This window comes from Lycium barbarum, chromosome 8, assembly GCF_019175385.1.
Source record: "Lycium barbarum isolate Lr01 chromosome 8, ASM1917538v2, whole genome shotgun sequence".
NCBI classification, from domain to species: Eukaryota; Viridiplantae; Streptophyta; class Magnoliopsida; order Solanales; family Solanaceae; genus Lycium; species Lycium barbarum.
In genome coordinates this window covers 119,141,961-119,147,950 of record NC_083344.1, presented here as the reverse complement: position 1 = coordinate 119,147,950, position 5,990 = coordinate 119,141,961, and the positions used below count along the sequence as shown (strand labels likewise).

Sequence of the window (5,990 nt, the reverse complement as noted above, 5' to 3'; positions counted from 1 at the left end):
TACTCTTAATTCTATCTTTTCATAGTGAAAATCGTGAAGCATTCTGAAACTTTTTTCTTCTGAAGACGACGCTCTTTTCAACCCCAATACTCCATATTTTAGTGCATTCATAATAGCAATTGATCAGGAAGAAACCACTCTATCGTGTGTGTATATATATACTAGATAGCCCGTGCCCGTGCAAGGCACGGGCATTTTGCGTTACACTAATGAGATAGAAATAAAGAAAATATGATTAAACTAAAAAGACAGAAATAGTGAATTATAGGTGGGCCAATATATGTATGAGATATGTTACAGTGGCATGGAATTTGAATTTTGCTAGATGAACTCTACTCTGCCTAGACAGAGGAAAAAGAAAGTATCACGTAAATCAAAAGCAGTTGACTACAGATGGACGATCTTGTAGTAACGCACTGTAAAACCGAAGGTAGGCAATTTCTACCTAGCATATAGTACTTGCCACTCCAGCAAGTCCAAAGCAGAATAACTGCTTTGGAATCGACCCAAGATTAATAAGCCATAGAGAGGCATGTATTAAGCAGAAACTAAATAAGGAATTGCAAAGAACAACAGCAGTACCAAGGTAACCTCCCATTCCAACTTCTTCACTACTCATTTTCTTGAAATGCCAACAGTGCCTATAGACAAAAAATGTTGTTAGTGATGGCATCGCATAATCATATTTCTACACAAGAATGCTAAAACGCAAAAGGATTAGAGTGGACACCCAATGGTATGGGAACCAATGACATCGAGGTACCAAGTGCCCCAGATTGCATATGGTCATGAAATTGAGGGACACTTACTTCTTTTTTAGCTGAACCTGATGCATAGAGTTAGGTGGAGAAGAAGGCAATCATAATAGTACTAAATGCTCCAAAAATAAAACTAAAAGATTGTGAAATTAAGCAAGTTCATAAAAAGAAAAATAAAAGATTGCGAAACTAAGCAAGGAGTATATTAACTCATAAGAATATCTTGTTGTTACTAACAGCATCAGAAGAAGGAATAAATTGCAAATCAAGAGAAATATTAACAACATTGTAAGTAAAAAAATTCTAGGGCAAATATCCTACTGAAGCCAAACCATTAGAAACTCCGGTAACTGTAACTACCATCAGAAAATAGAAGTAACCAACCCACAAAAGGATACCTACCGTATTATATTTTAAGTATCAATGTCTAAATTGTCCATAAAAAAGGAATTGTTGTGGAATGGTAAAAGATTTAGCAATAACCTTTGGAAAGATGCATCTGCTGAAGTTGCTATTTGAAACTGCAAGTAATCTTATAGTGCATATTCCATTTGCTAGACCAGGACTATACAGAGTGCCTAATATATGCCACCACAAAGTTTAGAACTTGCAAGGTCGTGTGGATCAAAAAGTCAAGCTTACATTTAACTTCTCGCGATTTGAGAAAATTGTATAAAACAATAGAATGGTTCCCAATATTTCGAGACATTCCAAGATAAAAAGATTGTTATATTAATTGAGACAGCAAAAGTAAATGAAAGTATGTTCAGTTGTACATCTTAACATATTATAATGAAAAAAAAATTCTCTTACAGAAAAGCAAACACAATTTAAGGATAACATCAAGAGTAGGATAGTGAATTTGGAAGAGTGGAGAATCAACATTTTTTTTAATCAAAATTACCTGAATAAACATATGATACCCTTCAGTTTGGGCAGGATCAGCTGGATTTGGCTGATCTAACAAGTCCTGGATACCAATCAGTATCTGTTTCACAGTGATGGCTGGTCTCCATCCCTAAACAAGAAAAATAAAATAATAGCCATCATACATTGAGCAGTCAGTAAGCCGAAGAATAGGACAAAGAAACAGCAAACCCCACATTATGTCGACAAAATAAGGCATATTACTATTGAAAACCTGCATCTATATCACATTTCCCCTGAAAGAAAAAGCTCAAAAAAGTAATTAACTGAAACCATTTCAAGTATCGCCAGACAGTGAACAACTATTGGCGGAGACTTTACAAAATGTTTAGTAGTTCCGCAATTCTCTCAGGGTCAAGTTGATAGAAGAATTTGTACGACGTAGTAATTTCTTCTGTTCACAGAAGATGCAATATCTTTAAAAAATTGGAATTCTCATATGAAAATAGCTTTGAGTTAGGGTACTTATTCATTAAGAGGCGGCTTATTGTTGCTTGTGCATTACCAGAGTTTTAGAATTGTCATCAAGCTACAAATATTACCACAAAGGATTAATCCTCAATTTTCTTCAGCGGGATTTGGTTGATGAAACAAATTTTGTATCAACCAGTTATCTCTTTCTTCTCATTTTTGTTTACTTAATTCTTTTAATCTCTAACCTATCCAATTAGAATCATCTTAATCTTTATGCATTAACATATTGGTCATCTTTTTATTGGAAATGTCTCTGTTGTAGCCTGATAACTCAACCAAACAGTTATGAAAACTATATTACCTTTAACAGCCCAGTAACCATCATCGAATCACTTATAAAGTCTATCATTTTGGTGCTACAATTTAAAAGACAATGTAGTTCCAGTACACTTTCATTGAACTTGAAGTCTCAAAAGTAGAGCTGGAGAAGTTATAGTAGTTATCGAATATTAAAGGCTTTCAAAAAATTTAACTCTTCGAAAAACATACATGAGCCATATAAATTAAATTGATGACATGAGTGTTTGTGTATAACTACCTCCTTAATAGAGAATAGATTACTCTATGTATAGGGAATGTCGACTTTTCAAGTGGTGCTACAATTTTAAAGACAATGTAGTTCCAGTACACTTTCATTGAACTTGAAGTCTCAAAAGTAGAGCTGGAGAAGTTACAGTAGTTACGAATATTAAAGGCTTTCAAAAAATTTAGCTCCTCGAAAAACATACACGAGCCATATAAATTAAATTGATGACATTAGTGTTTGTGTATAACTACCTTCTTAATAGAGAATAGATTACTCTATGTATAGGGAATGTCGACTTTTCAAGTCTTCTTACAAAAATTTTAGCCATAAGCACCTTCTTTCTTCATGGTCATTTATAGAAACATCTCAATAAGGAAAAGAAGTCCACCTTTAACTCTCTTAAAAAAGATTAATAAACACAAACCTCATAAAAGAGTAATAAATGCATAAAGATGCTAAGGTTTAAACTTAAATGCATATAGTAGCATCTTTTAATCATCCAAGAAGATGAGGCACCAGTGAATCAAGAGCAATTTGAATGCTCAACAGTTCTTCTTCCCACGATTCTTCAAATTTATTCAATTGTTTAATATAAACAAGGGATACAAAAGTAAGCTCAAAAATAATTTTTATCACCTTATTTTCATGGTACCTGAAGGGCAAAATAGTAGTAATCTGATGGCATGTCTTGATTCCCCTATGGATAGTAAGGAAAGAAGGCCACCCTTCATGTTCTTTGGTTGCCTGCTTTTCTTACTTCTTCTTTCTCAATTAGGGCCAGTATTTGCACTGGTGCTCTAAATTCTCCTCTGATTCCATACAATTTCTTCCATTTTGTTTATATGTAATGCTAATTGATTAACATGGGAAAATAAATATTACTAACACACTAACAAGAATAACTAAAACCCAGTACAACTTACCCAAATCAAGCAATGCAGATGAAAGAAATCGAGTTTAAAATGATCAAGATCAGTTAAGAATTAATATGGTAAAGACATAAAAACAAAGAATAATGAAATTACAGAATGGAAAACACTGACACAAACTCGTCAATAAGAAAACCACAGATGGAGAGAGCGTAAAATTGTCAAAAGGACTAACCAACTTCGGCAGACGGAGAACAAGCAACAATTTTGCTAGCACCCTTGAAACCAACATGCTGTTACCTCAGTAATGCTATAAATCAAAGATGACACAAGGAAAATAAACTAAAAACAAAACAACACAAGAATTCTTCACAAGTTGTATTGCAACCACGCAAAAGAAACACCAACGTAAGTATTTTGGTTCCTCGTCTTCGTAATTAACATTTGGATTTTGCTTATACTCTACCAAATTCACCCTACATAGGAAAAGATCTAATTCACTTTCAAAATTTCATTTTACCCAATCAAATCCAGCAAGAACTATATGACGTAGAAGAATCCAAATGTGCACCCAGATGTTTATTTCTAAACATACAAGTATAAAATAGAAATTATTGACATATACGTATAATCTTAGTAAGAAACTGTTAAATTGATATGAAATTTGAGGATTTTCGACCAAACTTCCATTACCAACATATGGATGCAACCTATCAATTTCTTATTCCTAACAAATGTGTGCACAAAGAAAGTAAAAATGGGACAAAACAATACAATCACATCTAACTGGACTGACATTTAAAATATAAAATTCTAACTACTGCTTCATGCCTTCTAAGTATCTCTATATATGTCTATGTATATAATCTTTAAAAAAAAATTCCCCAATTCAGAGGAATGTACGACTTTGCAATTGTTGAAGGCAGTTCTAATTTACCCTAAATATAACAATAGAGAAACAAAAGAATTCTTACCAAATAATTTAGCTGTCTCAGGCATATTACCGAACAGCTTGGGTTCATTAGCCTACATAATTTAAAATTTCACCATAAATCAATGATCAGTCACCCAAAATACTATACAATTACAAGCACCAAATATGAATGTGCAGATCAGATGGAGTTACTGACATGCATGTTAAAAATTTAGCAAAAAATTATGCAAAAGAGTAGGAGAATTAAAATTGAAGCAAAATGGACAAATTTTCAACAGAATCTATAATTGATGATAGCAAGAAAGAAAATAAAAAGGGAAAACTTACCAGATGTAACCATTGAGATGAAGAGTCGAAAATTAGAAACCACCTAGAAGTGGAGGACGAATACAAGAGACGACACAAAATATGGAGTGAAAGAAATATGGAACCTGCTGGAACAAGAAAAGTATTGTTCTGTGTACACGCGTCTTCACATGAGGGAACAAAGAAGCCAGCATTTCGGTGGACATGTAAGAAGGTTACAAAGAAACTTTGCCCTCATTTTTTCTATTATTTACGGAAATAGTATGCGGACGACGAAAAGCTTCACTTATTTTAATATAGTAGAAAGATAGAAATACTAGTGTTTTGGCCTGGACTTAAATTAATATTAAAATTAAATTTGTAATTATTTCTTTCTCTCTCTTTGTGATATTAAATTATTGAAAGATTAGTCAAATTCCAAAATACTAAAGGCTCTCCAAACATTAAAATTGCACCCAGAGTATTTAAAAATTGAATAAAGACTTTTTTGTCCTTATTTTAGACTTCTTTTTAGCATAATTTATTTATTGAATTTTATTTAGATTTAGACTTTGAAAATTTCTTGATATCCAACTTAGCTGTAACATCTGTGTGATTAAAAACATCCATTATGATCTATAACACTTTCTTTCAAAAAGAAGAAAAATAATTTGGTTCAAGAGACATCAATTATATATGTTATATTTATTCTTTCGATGAGATGTTAGTAGATGTTATTTTCATTTGAGATATACAAAATACAATGAAACTATGAAAATAATTAATGACTTTTCTTAATATAATTAAATCCTTTTGCTTTCCAAAAACTTATTTGATGAGGACATGACATTTCTTCCGTTTGTTAGTTTATAAGTGACACATTATTTTATAAAATATACATTTTAATTATTTTTAAATAAAAATAAAGCTTCAACGCTTCATGCTTAATTCAATCATGTGTTTTTATGCTAAACAGACAGCCTCATCCTTATACCCCCCCCCCCCCCTCCCCAAAAAAAAAAAACCCCCAAAGGAAAAAACGATACTCAAAAACCTTAAATATGATTGCTCCGTTTTGTTATAGTTGTTTGATACTCTCTCCGTCTAATTTAAGTGTCTTACTTTCCTTTTTTATTTGTCCCAAAAAAAGTGTCTCTTTCTATATTTAGTAAGTTTTGGCAAGTTTTAGATCACATGATTTAAAAAACTACACACAT

The 5,990-nt window shown here is 32.3% G+C and overlaps 1 long non-coding RNA gene across 4 annotated transcripts; it reads right to left on the bottom strand.

Annotated features, from left to right (window-relative positions):
* Nucleotides 1-605: 605 nt before the first annotated feature.
* Nucleotides 606-4,982, bottom strand: LOC132606915 (uncharacterized). 4 transcript variants are annotated; one of them, XR_009570101.1, is made up of 4 exons: nt 4,816-4,982; nt 4,529-4,580; nt 1,663-4,030; nt 606-641 (listed from the first exon to the last, which is right to left on the bottom strand). It is a non-coding gene; the product is annotated as an uncharacterized LOC132606915 (long non-coding RNA). The 4 variants fall into 4 exon arrangements; XR_009570103.1 differs by lacking the exon at nt 606-641 and adding an exon at nt 788-820; XR_009570100.1 differs by lacking the exon at nt 606-641 and adding an exon at nt 791-826.
* Between the last annotated feature and the right edge of the window lie 1,008 nt (nt 4,983-5,990).